This window comes from Zalophus californianus, chromosome 5 (genome assembly GCF_009762305.2).
Source record: "Zalophus californianus isolate mZalCal1 chromosome 5, mZalCal1.pri.v2, whole genome shotgun sequence".
In the NCBI taxonomy this organism is placed as follows: Eukaryota; Metazoa; Chordata; class Mammalia; order Carnivora; family Otariidae; genus Zalophus; species Zalophus californianus.
Window position 1 is genome coordinate 57,037,868 of NC_045599.1, and position 17,630 is coordinate 57,055,497.

The following is a 17,630-nucleotide window of genomic DNA, read 5'->3' on the forward strand; positions in this document are numbered from 1 at the left end:
CCCCCCGGTGCAAACTCGGAGCCCTGACTACTCCGAGAGTACTTGCCACTTGGGGGTGGCCCCGCCCCTCCCCCTAGTGCCACGCTGCAGCCAGGCCTCAGAACCCGGACTTCCCGGAGCCAGTCAGCCGGCTCCGCACCTAGTCGTGCGCCGCTCCCGCCTCCCCCGCACGGTGACTCCCTCCCTGCGCACCGCTCGTACTCTCGCTACGCCGCCGCCCGGCACTGCAGCACCGCGGGGAGGAGGCGCAGGCGGAGGAGGGGGAGGAGGACCGCAGCGTGCAAGCCCAGAGCCACTTTGCCGCCCCTCCTTTCGTCGCTGACACGCTCGGAGGAGTCACCACTCCGTGCGCTGCCGGCGAGAGTGGCAGACGGAGGCGGCCCCGGGGAGAGAGCCCGAGCGACGCCCGCGAGGCAGCAGCTGCAGCGCTGACACTACCTAGGGCAGGGGGTCCCAGGCGGCTGGAGCGGTGAGTGAGGGACCCCGGCAGCGGTGGCGGGTTTTCCAGCCGCCGCCTAATTTTCCTTCCAGACCGGGGAGCCGGGCGCTGCAGCGTGGGGAACTTTTTGCAGCCTTTTAGAAGCGCAACTTTGCCCCGCGTGCCCCCGAGGAAGCGGTTGCAGGTGCCTTTTTGCTGGGGCGGGACCGGGGAATTCGGGGTAAAGCAGATGGAGTGACTCCCGGATGCCCAGGGTAGGTCAGGGGAGGCGGGTGCACTTTATCCGGATTCCCGGGGGAGGCGGGTGGGCGGCCGCGGGGATTCGAAAGCCGCGCCCGCCTTCCTTGGGGACCTCCACAATACTTTGCTTCCTTGGTTGGACCGGGAAGGGGAGGCTGAATCAGAACAGCAGCTCCGAGCCCCCAGCCAGGCGTCCGACCTGTACCCCGACCCCAGCTTTGGGCTCAACTTTTCGGCGGGGATCCTTCTGCAGACGTGCGGCTGGCGGAAGAGCAGAGAAAGCCGCATTGGGCGCTGTGCGAGCCTGAAAGAGACCCCGGGGCTTAAAAAACGATTCCACGGAAGTCCCCAAAGCCCCCGTCTTGCGTCTGCGCGAGAAGCAGAAAGGGATGGAGAACCGGGAATCCCGCGGGGCTGTGGTTGTAAGTGCTGCACTTCACTCCAAACACTCCGCCCTCATCCAGTAAAAACCTACTGAGCGTCCACCAGGCACCAGGTGCGGCGAAATAGACCGACTGGCGTGCGGCTCCGGGGGAGGGAGAGGGGCCATCACCCATAAATAAGCTACCTGGGTCATTTCAGGTGGTGGTGAGAGCTGTGGCGGCGCTCACCCAATCCATCTGACCCTTTCAATGGTCAGACTCTTTCCCCTCCGCCTGGGTTCTAGAACTGGGAAGACTTTTCTCCAGCTTGTCGCGGGGACCTCCCGGGGCTGGGCCCATGGAGATTGCGGAATATGGTGATGAACTTGTGGGGCAGCGGGCACCCCGCCGCAGATGCACAAAACCCAGGGTCTTTCTGTGGGCGTGCGGGGACCTTAGGCGCCGGGCGCGCGGGGGTGGAGGGGGAGGGACTGAGTCACAGGGGCGGGAGCCGGGGGGGGGGGGGGGGCGCTCACGTCACCCGCTGCGTGTGCTAGTGATGCAAATGCAGACCCGCGAGGGGCGGGAGGGGTGGGGGCTGGAGGGGAGGCGGGCGGGGTGGGGGCTGGAGGGGAGGCGGGCGGGGTGGGGGCTGGAGGGGAGGCGGCGGAGTCTCGGTCTGGGAGAGCGCGCGTGCGTCAAAGTCTCTCAGGTGATGGATGCCCCGCAGCGCACCCGGCGGCGGCGGCGGGGGGGCGGGCTGCGGCCCGGGCGGCGAGGAAAGCCCAGCAGGGCGGGTCTGCGGGCCATCCCGCAGCTCCGCAGTGCGCCACAGTGCGGGGAAGGCGCCGCAGCGGCCAGGCGCTCCCCGGGGATCGAAAGGTGGGGCGTCTTTTAAGGCGCAGCAACAGGGATGTCCTGATGGCCTCCTCTCTCAATAGACCGCCTGCCTAAATATTTAGGTGATTGATAGCGCGAGAAAGTTGTTTCAGTTTCTTAGTCTTAATCCTGGAAGAGGCTTTGGCATTCATCTCTTTGGCGTTCACTAGTTTTCTGTGGCAAGTTCCGAAAGGCCTCGTGCTCCTGGCAAGTTTTCATGTGAAAGCTTCGACGTTGAGGTTCATGAGATTTCCGTAGTGCTCACGCATTCCTTCATTCTTCAGTTTTGTCAGGAAGCCTGGCCTCTAAGTGGGGCTTGAGAATGGCTACCAAAACAGTGTGCTGCGTTCCTCCTTTAGGACCTAAAAATGTGTGTTGAAAGCAGTCCCTGGGAGAAAATAAAAAGCCCAATCCATGTTTCATTTTATTTATTTTTAAAAGCCCCCACTTTCTGGAAGCCTCCTGGCAAAGGTTTTTCTACTGGCTTTGCTGAATGAGGGCAAATCTGCAGTGTGTGTGGCAAAAGGATTGAAAGGGGGGAGGAGGAAGGGAGGAAGGAAGGAAATGGGGAAGGCAGTCATCGGAGAGCCCAGAGACAAAGATCCTGGTTCCCGCTTTCCGGAACCTAGTGTTACAGTCACCTCGGGCAAGTGACTTACCTCCTGGGTTCATCCTCCACGTTTGAGAAGTCTGAAAAAGCTCAGACTAGCTCTTACTACAAAGTTGTTTTGAGGACAAAAGACGATGGTCTCAGAGAGCTTTGTGCCTACAAATTCTCTATGAATGGAAAATATCATGAAACACAGTCCCTTTAAGGGAAAAAGAAAAACAATTTTATCTTTTAAAAAATTCTGGAGACATTCACCAGTGCTGTTCCTTTAATGAAATTTAGCTTTCAGTGTCAGCAAACGCAGACAATAGACTTTTCCTAACAGTCTTATATAAAATCAGATGCCATTAGCTGCTGTCTGGAGAACGAAAAAAAAAGCACTGGATTACATCTGAGTGTTTTTCGTGATGTAGTAGAGAAAACAGATTTATTTTTCATGACCTGATGACAGTCAAAGCACGTTCTCTGGTGTGAGCAGCAGACTAGCCTAAGAGCTTTTAGGTAAAAAATTCTACTCATTATTAACCCAGTCATATTCCTTAAGTGTGGAAGTTGCCTCAGAAAACAGGATGCAGTTTCCACCCTGAAGGAGATGACCACAAAGGGTATCATAATGTGCAATATATCATGTGACCACAAGTCCCAGAAAATCCATTTCCTATAATTAAGGATATTATCTCTTACTCTAAGGTAAACTTGTTGATGATATATTTCACGAATAAAAACATCTGATTTGTCAAAATGCCTTCCTACCACTCACAATGTTGTTATTCATGTTATTCATACATAATGGTGGATATCTATGAATGGTTAAAGTTAAAATGCCCTATTTATCCTGTGCGGCTGTACCAAGGAAAAGCCTATGATTGACCAGTGCTTCTTGGTTCCATGTTGCTTTGGGTTTTATCAGACCCATGGTTTGCAATATGTACATCACTGTCCATTTCACACAAACTCATCATTTAGGTTAAGTCTGTCAGTAAACCGAAGAGGCAGACCCCTGTCTGTGTGTGGTTTTGGTACAACATTGCTAAATTGTTTTTGTTTTTGCTTTGCTTTTTCCATTCCAGCCCTACTGAGCAACCAGTGTAAATGTTGCAGTGAATTGAATTTGGAGCTTTCTTTATTTGGCACAGCTGAAATAGCAAGGGGGGTGTCAAGTTACTATTTTAATTCTTGCTGGAAATATGTCTTAATGGTGTATAAACCGTTTATTTTTATCACAAACACCCTTTGTAATTAGGGACACTTGCTATTAGTTGCATATCATCATGGTTTCCCTTGTGGGGAAGAATTGAACAAAATGAAATAAATGGAGAGAGATCAGTGGATTGGATGGTTTGGTACTCTCTGGTTCTAATATTCTTTCCCTCCATGAAATGCAGAAATATATGATGAATTATAGTTTATTTTATTTCTTAAAATTTTAATTCTAGTATAATTAATATACCGTGTTTTAGTTTCAAGTGTACTATGTAGTGATTCAGCAGTGCTCTACATTACTCAGTGCTCATCATGATAAGTGTACTCTTAATCCCCTTCACCTATTTCACCCATCCCCCACCCACCTCCCCTCTGGTAACCACCAGTTTGTTCTGCAAATTCAAGAGTCTGCTTTTTGTTTGTCTCTCTTTTTTTTGTTCATTTGTTTTGTTTCTTCAGTTCCACATAAGAGTGAAACCACATAGTATTTGTCTTTCTCTGACTTATTTAACTTAGCATAATACCCTCTAAGTCCATCCATGTTGTTGCAAATGGCAAGACTTCATTCTTTTTTATGGTTGAATAATATTCCATTATATATATATGTGTATACATATATATATATATATATATATACACCACACCTTCTTTATCCCTTGATGAGTTATATTTTAAATTTGAACTTTGCTTATAAGTAGAATATAAGAAGTGTTTTTTATTAACTCACGTTGCAGTTTTACATGGACCTATGGGTTCTGTTTTTGTAGAATAATTGATCTGTTAGATTTTATATTATGCCATTATGAATATGGATTAAAACATTTTTAAAAGACCGAAATTGAAAAATAATCTCAGTTTACTAATCTCAGCAAAGCAGATATTCAGATGAATTTAACATGACAAATTTTATTTTATTTTATTTAAAGATTTTATTTATTTATTTGACAGAGAGAGACACAGCAAGAGAGGGAACACAAGCAGGGGGAGTGGGAGAGGGAGAGGCAGGCTTCCTGCCGAGCAGGGAGCCCAATGCGGGGCTCGATCCCAGGGTCCTGGGATTGTGACCTGAGCTGAAGGCAGACGCTTAACGACTGAGCCACCCGGGCGCCCCTAAAGATTTTGTTTTTAAATAATCTCTATACCCAACATGGGGCCCGAGCTTACAACCCCAAGATCAAGAGTTGCATGCTCTACCGACTAAGCCAGACAGGCGCCCCTAACATGACAAATTTTAAATGCTTTCTGTTGAGCATCCAATGTATACCATGGCTGTTGTATCATTTCCTGTGGACAGGATGTACTGCAAATGATTAAGACTGGAAAGTAAGAACTTTATTAATGCTGCAAATGATTAAGACTGGAAAGTAAGAACTTTATTAATGGGCTTTAGTCTTCTCATAGCACTTGGGTCCTCTTACAACTCAGGAGCACAGTGAGATTTATGACTGATTAGACCAAATGCTTTTTCTTGTTATTTGCTACTCTTTGAAAATCCTGTGGATTAGAATCTTTGTATAGCTGAATAGACCTATGATTCTCAGTAGTCCTGTGTATCATACTTCTCTGGGGAGCTTATTCAAATGGAGATGTCTGAGCTTTATCCTAGACATTCTAAATAAGTAATTCCACGGGTGGGCCCAGAAAATGCTATTTATCGAGCTCTGCCAAGTGGGTTATATGTCATCAATAGGGGTCTACACTTGAAGGAGTACTTGAACTAGTACTTGACAAGGTGGCAGTGTGGCAGGGCTATCTAGGCTGTGTTGTTCTCTTCAGTATTTATTGAATCTCTACTTGAAGCTCTCAGAGAAGTCACCTTCCAGCTGGCAAGACAGACTTAAAAGATGACCAAGTTCTGTGGAAGGAGTCAGAGGTGGAGTGAGTGAGGTAGGTGGTTGGGCAGAACTCTGTGGAGACAGTTATGTAGATGGCATCATAGAAGGAGGGGCCTAGGCAGGAGGAGCAGCATTTATGACAGGTTGCTCTGGTGGCGGAAAGGCTGAAAACCTTAGCATGGCCTTCAAGGCCCTGGATGGCCTGGCCCCTGTGCACTTCTGTAACTTCATTTTGCTTAACCTCCAAACCTCTCCCATCCTAGCAACCTTCAAACATCAGCCCCATCCTGCTACAGCAACCTTATCACTGCTGTACCCTACCTTCACCATTTTAACTCTTGATGTTCTTCAGACTTCAGTCATCTTCCCTTTCTGGGAGAGCTTCCCAACCCTCTCGGGAGGGGAAAATTCTTTCTTCTCTCACAGTGTTCTTTTCTTTATAAATAAGGTTGTTGGAGAAAAACAGGATACTCAGTAACCTTGAATTCAGATTAATAAAATGTTTCTTAATCTACGTATGTCTCAAATATTGCATGGGACATAGTTATGTTAAAATATTATTTGTTGTTTATATGACATTTAAATTTATCTGGGGGCGTCCTGTATTTTTATTCGCTGAATCTGGCAACTCTGTTTATAAAGCTCATTAATTTTACCATCTCCTTTTTGAAAACAGTGAGATTGTTTCATTAATGCCCGTCTCTCCTGGCTGAACTACAAAACCCCAAGAGGCCAAGGTCAGAAGTAGAGATAGGTTGTTGTTTTGTCTTGCTGTTTATCCTTAGTCTCTAAAATAGTATCTGGAGCACAGTAAGAGCTCAGTAAATTTTATCAGATGAATTAATGAGCTGCTTGAGAAAAATGGTATAACCATGGACAAATTTCTTAATCTCTTAGAGCCTTAGTTTCTTCAGCTGTGAAAAGATGATTTTTATATCTACTTTTTAGGATTGTGTGTAAAGGGTAAATGGAGAAAACATACATAAAGCTCCTAGCATGTTGCTTTGCAGGCACTGTACTATAAAAGATGTCTTTTCTCTTCAATCAGTATTTGTTTTGTAACATGAAGGGGTTCCTTCTTAATGTAGGAAACCCTGCTTCCTTTTTATTATAATGCAATCCTGTAAGTAGTCAAGTGTTTCCTGAATGTTTACCAAAGGCAGGGTACTTTGGAGATTCAGCTGTGCAGTTACAAAGGTCCTGTTCCCAAGGAGCACCCATCTGTGGAATGGTAACACTGAGGGCTCGCTTCATGGACCACGCGGGGCCTGATGGTTAGAAAGGCCCTGTGTTTGGTTTATGCTCTGCCATCAGCTCTTGAAATTTTTTGAACAAGCGGGGGGGCCCACGTTTTCCTTTTGTCAGTTACTAGCCAATCCTGGGAACCTGTGCATATTTGTATATACACGTGCATGTGGATCGTTGTAGCCTTTATAATGATGCGGGGCCTCTCATTACTCAGAGAACTTGTGATTTTCCCCTGTTACATGGTTTGTAATTGACTGAACCAAGATCAGTGTCTTTTCCAGTACACCGGGACTGTCTTCACCTGATTACAACCATCCAGTGTGGGCCAGATCTTTGAGTGAGCATCAGAAACTTTTAAAAAACTGGCTTCAGGTCTCCTATCCTTGGGTCATTTCCGTGGACCTTCCCTCCCTGTCACTGCTCCCGGAGTCGCTGAGAGAAGGCAGCTTGAGGTGCTAGGTCTGCCTTTGTTAGAAACACCAGGAACACTGGCAATGTGTTTTAGACTCCATCCCCTCCAGTACCATGCGTTTTAGCGGTGGGTAGAGAAGGGGACCCATTTTGTCATTTCAAGCTCTGACTAGCTTGTTTTAAAATACACTCATTGTAATATTACTCTTGAGTAGTGCTAAGTATGCCATTTTTCTTTTTTGAAAATTTTTGTGTTTGTGTTTGTATTGAAGAAGCAACATTCTAATAATTCCATCGGGACATTCTCATGTTTGCCTTCACACTAGTATTATTTTCAACATGTGACAACATGCTCCAATTAATGCACATTAAACACATTCTGAGCTGCGTTGAACACAAACGTAATTTAAGTATAAAGATAATTATTTTTTGAAGTGTCCCGTTAAACCCGCAGCCAGGGTCTCCTTTTGGCCACGTCAGTGTGGAGGTAGACATAGAGACCCATGCTAGCATCCACAGTCATTGCCCTCGTTCTATTCCTCCCCGAGTTGTGGATTCCCAGTCTGCTACAAAGATTCTTCACTACTTCTTTGAGCTCTCAGGGATAATCCCTATGGTCCCTGCCTCTACTTCCCTGCAGCAGCATCCCACAGTGGTGCAGAGCGTGCCTCCCACTCCCAGAATGCCCTGGCTCCAGTATTACAGAACCTCCTGAAGCTACCATGTGCTCCTAATGTCCCTGGAGAGTTGGGAGGCTGTGCGAATGTACGGGGCTGGTGAGAAACACAACATCCTGTATTCACGATCACTTGTCCCTTCCGACTCCAGCCCATTGTCCTAAGACCATAAATAGTGGGTCTCAGATTGTCTTCTGCTTGCACTGAGCTCTCTACTGGGCGATTTCTTAGTCCCTCCCTTCCAGACATGCTCAGAAGTATCAGAATATTAAGATTAATCATGAGAGTGTTGCACAGGATGTTCTGTGCATATTATTCGTGGTAGTGAAAAATTAGAACCAATCTAAATGTCCTTCAGAGGGTCATCAGATCAAGTATGGTTTATCTAAATAATGAAATACTACACAGCCATTGAAATGAACCTGTATGTACTCACATGGAAATATTTGAAGATAAGTTATTAATGAAAAATACAGCAGTTTATTGACCAGAAAATGTCCTATGTCTCTATTAAAAAATTAAAGTACATTAAAAAGCCCGGAAGGACAATGACCAAACTATTATCTCTGGGGATAAGATGGGGAGGACCTGACACTTTTCACTTTATATTTTTGAAATGTTTGAGTTTTTAACAATAATTACATATTACATTTGTAATTAAGGCATTAGTAAAGTTGGTAAAAATTAATTTCAGGTTGCCCATGTGATGATGTTTCTCAAATATGTCCAGATATTAATGTTTTAGTGGCTAAAATGCAGTGCCAGTTTTTCCCATGGATATTTTTTTTAGCTCATAGTACAGGAAGGTATTTGAGGTTGTGAGAACATAAATTATTTTAGGACTCAATAAAGCTGTTTTCATTTTGAATGAAAAAAGGGAACTCACCTATAAACATCCGGTACAGCGGACCCTGAGAGGAACTGCACACTGCTGACATAGGTCATTAAAGTCAAGGACCTCTCTTCCATCTCCCACCTCTGTTCTCAATAAATCTTATGTGTCCGGTGGCTGTCAGAAGCCTGTATTGCTATTCAGAATGTTGTGCTTTTAGGGACATTTTTCATCCTATGGCTGTGTACTTGATAGGATTGGAGGTGGACAATTTTTATCTTCTCTTCCAGGGGTCTGGAATGTCCTCCCTCCCACCACTTACCTTCCCCCAACTCTCAACACATACCTACCCATGGAAAAGGCTCCTACTTGCCCTTCAAGCCTCAGCTTAAAACTTCACGCCCCTCCCTGGAGGAATTTGGGCCCCTTTCTTTGTTTCTCCCAGGCCCCTTGCTGCCACCACCATCATAGTGCTTCTCACACTTTGTCGTTGTGGCTCTCTACACATTTCCCCACTAGATTCTGAGTCCCTTGAACTTAAGGGAAGAGGCCAAGTCACTGAGATCTTTGTAGCTCCACATGCTGGACACATAGGGGCTGAACACATTTTAAATATTTATTAAGCCTTTTTATTTTTTTTTAATTTTTTTAAAGACTTTATTTATTTATTTGACAGAGGGAGACGCAGCGAGAGAGGGAACAAGCAGGGGGAGAGGGAGAGGGAGAAGCAGGCTTGCTGCTGAGCAGGGAGCCCGATGCGGGACTCGATCCCAGGACCCTGGGATCATGACCTGAGCCGAAGGCAGATGCTTAACGACTGAGCCACCCAGGAGCCCCTTATTAAGCTTTTTTAATTGAAGTATAATATACAGAGACAAAAGTGTGCATATTAAAAGGGTATAGCTGAATTCATTTTCACAAACTGAACACATCTCTTTAACCAACACCCAGATGATGACAGTGATGATTCCCGGCACCCCAGAAGCACCTTACATGTCCCTTCCAGTCATAACCTCCTTCTGGAGGTGCCTAACACAGTTCTCCCTGTTCTGCTCAGATGCCCACTTTTTCATGCCCAGTGTCTGGGAAACTGCTTGGCTGAGCCTTATCACTGCTGATGGACATGAGAACGTCATGAATGTGCCCAAACAGGATGCTGTCTCCAGGTGGCCAAACTCTCAGTCCACAAGGTGCCAGAGGCTAAGAAAACAGCCCCTGATTTGTTCTCCACTCGTCTGGGTTCCACCTGAGTCTAAGTCCCTCATGAGCAGTTCTGTCATTTGACCTCCACTTATATCAGGTTGGATAAGTTTCCTTCTGTTTCTGATTTGCTAAAATTTCCTATGAATGTGTATACATTACAAAATAATTTCTTTTTAATAGATAAAGCCTCCAGAGTTTCTATTTCTTCTTATGTCAGTTTTGGTAAGCAGTGTTTAAAAAAAAAAATAAATTTGTCAATTTTATTCAGGTTGTCAAGTTTATTGCATTTATTTAAGATCACTGGTTTGTTTTTATTTTATGAACTGTTGTGATTCTTGTATCTAATTGTATTTTCTTCACTGCTTTTGATACTTAGTTCAATTTTTTGTATAGATTCTAGAAACTTCAGAGTCATGTAGCATTTTCTGTAGATCATTAAAAATGTATATGAATTATTTAAAACGCATTCCTATCTCATTGGAACATGGACTCATTGCCTGTGGTTATTTGCAAATATTTAAACCCATTATTTCTTTTATTTACTATTGACTCAGCCCTCAGAATATCAGAACATTAGTAACTAGATAGAATGACAGATACATTTAATTAATTTTATAAATATCTATATGATAGAAGCCAGGTTTATAGAAGATTCCAATTTCTTTGAAAGCAAAGGTGTTGATAAAAATGAAATACTCATGGGCTTGCTGTGGATCTACTGGTTGTTTAATGTATATATGTTTATAATCTGAACAGATAAATGAACCATGATTTGAATTTTGATGACAAGGGTTTTATTTGGTGAAAACCATGAACCATATTCAATTCTTATTACATCTCTACCTGCCTTTACAAGACTGTCGCAGACTTTGCAGTTTCCATCCTTTGGTGATTGTTGGGGGAGCAAGCTCATGAAATTCACATTGGCATGGTTTGTTGGAGGGCTCTTCCATATCCCAGCAACTCATATAGCTAGTGACTCAGCATTGCATGTTTTTTATAGTGCTGCTTAACTTCTACGTTTTCCCTCAATCCCACCCATTCCTTCTTTTTCCTAATATCCATCCATTCCCTGTCCAACATCATGAATTTCTTTTTTTTTAAATTTAAATTCAATCAGCCCAGGTACAGTACATCATTAGTTTTTGATAAAGTGTTCAATGAATTTCTTATTGATTTTTCTATCCCTCCTTTAACCATACTTGCCTCCCTTATGCCGGGGGCGGGGGGGGGGGAGGGCAGGAAGTCTCATTTGATACATCAGACATTTATTGCTACATCATGGTGCCTAACTGGCTACTCCCAAAAGTTAGTAACGTAAAGCAATTTCTTTTTGCCCATGCATCTGTGGTTTGGCAGGGTAATTCTCCAAATTACGGGTTAGATTCAGGTCTTTAATCCTACTTGGAATAATTGGCTACCCAGTTCATAATTTTTGCATGGAGAGGACAGAAGTACAGGGAAGGTGAGTGGAAACATGTGATGCCTCTTAAGCCTAGGCTCAGAATCCATGCATTTCATTTCAGCCCATGTTCCACTGACCAAAGACGTATAATGCATAGGGCAGTTCCACATAACAAAGCATTGTCTCACACACTGTACAACTTTACCATCTCCCATCAGACATCCATTTAAGTGAAAATTTCATTTCTGATAATCCAAGTCTAGATCTTTTTCTGTGAAATACAAGTATTTTTTCCTTAGTTTTTATATATATTTTCCTTGGGGGAAAGCCCCTCTCATGCTCTCTCTATCTCATTCTCTCTCTCAAATAAATAAATAAAATCTTTAAAAAAAAACTACTTATAAATCAATCAAGGGAAGACTATACTTTGTTTCATTTAAAATCTTACCAAGAGTTGCTCATCGTTTCCAACAGTCATGTCACCAGCAGTAACACACACTAATTGTGATATTTAAGTTGCTAATAAGCACACCTCTATTTGTATCCATGGGTGTTTGTTATATTCATGGTGATTATACACTTAGAAGCAAGCATTTCATGTCTTCATTTTGTCTTTTTTTGTTACACCAGAACATTTACATATTTAAAAACGTATTATTTTTTTCTATTTCTCCTTGACACTTTTAGGGCATTATATAGTTATTTTCAGTTTATGTGTGCAGGTGGGTTATTTTATTTATAAAAATTATTTAATAAGGCATTGCAAAATATTACTAGATGTTGTTGGACTGCTCTAAATTGTGTACATTTGAATACTGTGTGTAGTAAGCCCATTTATATTTGGAAATGAGAAAGGGCAAGTCGTAACACAGGGAGTGCTCTTCCATTTTGGCATTGTCTCTGAAGGGAGCATGTTTTTTCTGTGAAGATTGCCGCATTACTCTCTCTCTAGTGGCAGTTGTGAAGGGGGTAGTGTAGGAGCTGGACTAGCTGACAGAAATAGTGTGTCTGGAGGAAACATACAAGCCTTTATCGTAATTCTACTTCCAAGGCTTACCCAAAATATAAACAGTGTGGTGACTTGAGCTGTGAAGGCATGAGCTTTTACTGTGCTGCTCTAATCTTGGTTAGTGACAGCAAAGGACATGGGAAGCTTAGAGGAGTGAAGAAACAGACATTTTCAAAGATGGCTGCTCTAACAAATGGGGGAGATACCCAGTAGGAATCTGGTGGTTTCTTTCTAACCCTGCTTTTCAAATAACAATTTCTTGTCATTCTTTGAGTTCTCTGCTAGACGATGTTTCCTATGATTCCCCTGCCCGTCTTCTGTGTACGAGGGTGGGAGCCATCTGACTTGCTTCCACAAGAGAATGACAAAACAGGGAATGAAAGGTTGATGACCTGTCTTGGTCTGTAGTTCAAGGATAAGAATATTTTTCTTATCAACAGAAACTGATGCAAGGTTAATTCAAAAGGGAGACATTGAAAGAGTGACCCAGGACTGAATAATATATCCAGTTTGTGTGACTTTTAATCCAAAGTTGGAGTATTGACAAGGGCATCACACCCTTTATCTATGGTGTGCAGCAGATGTGGTTACTGGGGCAGAGCTCCAAACATTCATTACTCTGAACCTGAATATGTAATGATCGTGCCTGCCTTTTGGGATACAGATGTGTGTGCACAAGAAGGCTTGATTGTATTCAAAGGCTGTGAATTTAAAAAAAAAAAAATCCAAACCTGTAAAGGTTAATATCAACTTCCCAGCAAGCCTGAGGAGAAAAGCCAGTGATCAATATCATTGAATGTGAGACAGGAATACAGGCCATCTTATACATCCAGCTTTATTTAACATCAGGAGAATGAAATGATTCTTCTTTAATGGTGACACCAATGAAACCGACTGGCTGTGGAAGATTTGGAGTCATTTGAGCTCTGTCTAAATGATGCATTGATGAGACCTGGCCAAAGTTAAAGGGATATTTTGCAATAGACAATAACTCATTTACTCCCAACTTTTTGACATTATGCACACCCTTATTATTACCATATTACACAGTTGCTATGTTGACGACCACATCAGACATTTGGTGTAACATCATATTACATTTAATAAAGCTCCTAAAAAATAAAAGTTAAAGCTCCTAAATAAGTTGGAAAATAAGAGTTCATGCTATGTACGATCACTGGCTTAGAAATTTTTTTTCCTCAGTAAATGATTTTGAAATAGGGTAATGCAAAATTTAAAAAATCATATAATGAACTATCTTTGCCTAAAATTAAAGTGCAACAAAGTGTGACCCTGAGCTCCCAGTGATGCCTTTTTTTTTCCCCCAGTGATGCTTTTGAAGTTACTTCTGCACCTCCTCCTGGCCATATTAGTGCTTTCCTTTGCTGGTATGTATGTGTTTGTTGGGATACTCTGTGTGTGTGAGTGTGTGTGTGTGTGTGTGTGTGTGTGTGTGTGTGTGTGTGTGTCTTGTCTTCATTCCCTCTGCTGGTAGTGATGGGTTGTGACATCTTCACTCAGGAAACCATGACAATGTTAAGTGCTTCTCAGGATCTTCTGATTGCATTGTGCTTTTCTGCTTGGAGAGGTTTCCTCCTTCCCTTGAAGGATAACTAACCATTGATTTTTTGGTCTGGCTGACATATGACAACAAAAAACTCTTTCATAACAGTTTTCACTGTCCCTGACTGACAGCATTGGGAATCAGGATGCCTACCTTCTCAGGGTAACAGCTTCTCGGGTGACCCACTGCACGTGTCCTCAGCCTCAAGGCCATTTGGGTTTATAGTCATGAGGGTTCAGCCTACCTTTCAGTCATGATGAAGGGATTTATGATGATCTCATCTGATCAGATTTTCCTTCTTTTCACCAAGCTGAATTTTTCATTCAAAATTTGAAACTTAATTCTAAGGACTAGCGTGTGTCTGTGTCTGTATATTCCTTAGGCTAATCGCTTGCTTATGTCTCAGAAGAGATGAAGTTACGAGTTGATGGTCAGATGTGGATTTTTTTAAAAAAAAGATTTTGTTTATTTATTTGACAGAGAGAGACACAGCGAGAGAGGGAACACAAGCAGGGGGAGTGGGAGAGGGAGAAGCAGGCTTCCCGCAGAGCAGGGAACCCGATGCAGGGCTCCATCCCAGGACCCTAGGATCATGACCTGAGCCAAAGGCAGATGCTTAACGACTGAGCCACCCAGGGGCCCCCAGATGTGGATTTTCACTCTTAGTTGAATTTTGTAAGTGTGCCAAAAGCCTCTGCATGTACAGCCCTGTCAGCAAAATGGCCAGAATAATTTATTTGTAAAATGCTTAGAGAATATTTATAATGTCGATGGATTATAAAATTAGCAAATATTTATTAATTTTGTTAAGTATTAGGATTATAAAAAAGGAGGAACTTTAGATGAATCATGACATGTATGACTTAGTCCTGACTTGTGTAAAGCCACCTTTTATCTCAGCTAAGGTTCAAGGTTGGCTGTTTACTTACTTGTTTATTAGCTCAAAAGCTATAGGTATGTTAAATGAAAAAATACAGCTTCACAGTATGTGATGAAAACTAGCCTCCAAACTACAATTAATCCAATATAGCACCAGTTATTGCCCTAAATGGACACTCTTTCCTATGAAAGCATAAAAGGTAGCAGAATATATCTTAAGGGTTTAAAGGTTCACTGCACAAGATGGTGCCTACCTTTCCTTCTTAATAGGACACAGGAGAAAATAGACTTGAATAAATAACTGAAATATTTTTAAAAATGAAATAAAAATTTCAATTCCATTTTAGTAAACAAATTGATCATCTCCCTTGTGCAAGGGATATGCTATGATCATTAGGAAAAATGAGCTGGGTAGTATTCAGCCTGTGATCTCAAGCACACAGACCTGTGAGGGAGAGCTCAGATGAGTTATATATAAATATTGTCCAACAAAGAGTGGCCGTTCAGTATAAGCAGTCCAAAACTCTGCAGTGGTTTAAAGGTGGCATTGGGACATTTCCTTAAGGGCTTCTCAGTCCTAGTACTATTGATGTTTGGGACAGATAATTCTTTGTTTTCAGAGGCTGTGCTGTGCATTGTAGGAGTTAACAGCATCCCTGACTGATACCCACCAGAGACCAGTAGTTTTTTCCCCTCCAGTCATCACATCCAAAAATGTCTCTGAATGTTGCCAAATGTCCCTAGGGTAGTAGAGAATGTGCAAGATTGCCCCCAGCTGAGAACCACTGACCTAAAATATAAAGAGAAACTTCAAAAGCAGTCACTTTTGAGGTGAGCCTTAAAGGGCAGGTGGGACTTTTTTTCAGATAGGGAGGGAGATGCAGGATATTTGAGGCAGAGGTGGAGCATACTGGGACGGCTGGGGAAGTGCAAGTTATCCTGTTGATAACGGGGCGAGAAGCCATGTGAGCTCTAGAACTCGGCAGTCGTGGGAGATGGAGTTGCTGGGGTGGGTAGGAATCCTTGAAGGTCAGGTATGGCAGTTTGGACTCAGTTTGAGCAGGGAGATGAATTTGAAACCAAGTGTGCAATGGCTTAGGGTAGGGAAAGCGTTGAGGTAAAGATGCCAGTTAGGAGTGGCTAATTTCAGTTACTTCACATAGATGGCCCCCCCCCATTCTTCATTCATTCTGTGAAGCAGTTAGCCCACACGTATTTATTGTGCCCCTATTAAGCCCTGGGCCCTGCTCCAGCTGCCGAAGCTAGAACAGAGAACAAGGCAGATAAAGTCCCTGTTCTCATGGAGATTACATTCTAGAGGGGGAGGGGACAAATGGTAAACAAATAATATGAAACCATCGAAATAATTTTCAAATAGTGCTTAGGGCCACCTGGGTGGCTCAGTTGGTTAAGCATCGGACTCTTGATTTCAATCTCAGAGTCTTGAGAGCCAGCCCCGCATCCAGCTCTGCACTCAGCACAGAGTCTGCTTGATATTCTCTCTCTCCCTCTCCCGCTGCTCTTCCCCCTGCTCACGCGTGTATGCACGCTCTCTCTCTCTCAAATAAAATAAATACGTAAAATCTTAAAATCTTAAACTCGGTGAAGACAGTAAAACAGTTAATGGGATCTTCAGTGACTAGAGAGGCTGCTAGTATTAGTGACAAAACTTACTGTAATTAACTAAGACATTGAAACAATTTTGTTGCAATGAAATTGAATTTACGTCAACAATTTTATAGCAATCTCATTGCTAGGTGATCAAAAATAGAGAGGGAAAATAGAATATATTTCTTCCCTGCTGACGTATGGAAGTATCTGTTATGAAGAACATTTCTTTGTAAAATTATTCCTTGGAAAGAGGTTTTACTTGGATGGCTACTGGGACATTTGGACAATTCCTTTTAAAACAGTGGCACTGATTACAAGAGAAGAAGAAACAAGGCATCTAACAGGTGCTGGGTTCCTAGAACACACCAGCTGTGCTTCTGGGCACCTGTTCTTAGTTTTTATCACACCTGAGTCCAGGCCACCATCATCTCTTGCAACAGCTTTTAAAAGGGCCTTTGGCCTTCAGTTTTGTCCCTCTTCACTACACTCTTGGTTTGTAAAACAAAAAGGCTGTGTCATTTTAAAAATCAGCAACGGCTCCACACTGCCTTAAGATCAATTATCAATTCCTTACTAGGGCTACAGCCAATTTCCTCGGGTCTTGATGGCACCGTACTCTCTTTCTGCCTCCCCTGAGCCTTTCTGCCTGCCTCGAGGCTCTCCCCTTCATCCTTCACTCCAGAGCTCGCCTAGTTAACTTCCATTCATCCTTCAGAATTTACCTAACAGTAGTTTCCTTAAGAGAGTCCTACCCAATTTTCCCAGGTCCCAATTTAGACAACATTCCAATGTGCAACTGGTGTACCTTCTTGTACAGTGATAACCCTTGTTACTCTGTTTGGTGAATGCTCATTTCTTTGTCTGGGTTCTTGAAGGTTCGTCCTCATGGACCCAGCAGGTGACACAGCATCTGGCATAAATAAGAAATATTTGTGGGGGGCATCAGTAGGTGGTAATGCATTTTAGAAATTAAAGGGCTGGTGCAGAAAGAGCATATGTTACTTGCTCAAGGTCACAGAACTATAAATAGTGGATTTATACCTGTGGGGCTTCAAAACCCAGGCTCTCTCCATATACCGAGAGAATCCACGTATTTTGTGGAGCTCTGTAAGAGCATTACAGAGACTTGTTTGACTTAGACAGTTTACATGTAGCCTTGCTGAGAGGTGTTCAATAAATATTCATTATTTATCCAACAGGAAACAAGACCCTGACTTTAGCAT

The 17,630-nt window shown here is 43.2% G+C and overlaps 1 protein-coding gene across 2 annotated transcripts in view; it reads left to right on the plus strand.

Moving 5' to 3' along the window:
- Nucleotides 1–229: 229 nt before the first annotated feature.
- The window catches only part of SV2C (synaptic vesicle glycoprotein 2C), a 198,670-nt gene continuing 181,269 nt past the window's right edge, over nt 230–17,630 (plus strand). The window contains exon 1 of one of the 2 annotated variants that reach the window (XM_027606820.2): nt 230–469. The gene's annotated coding sequence lies outside the window, so the exon portion shown is untranslated. Of the gene's footprint in view, nt 470–1,065; nt 1,176–17,630 lie in introns of those variants that run through there. The other variant, XM_027606821.2, reaches the window with a different exon arrangement.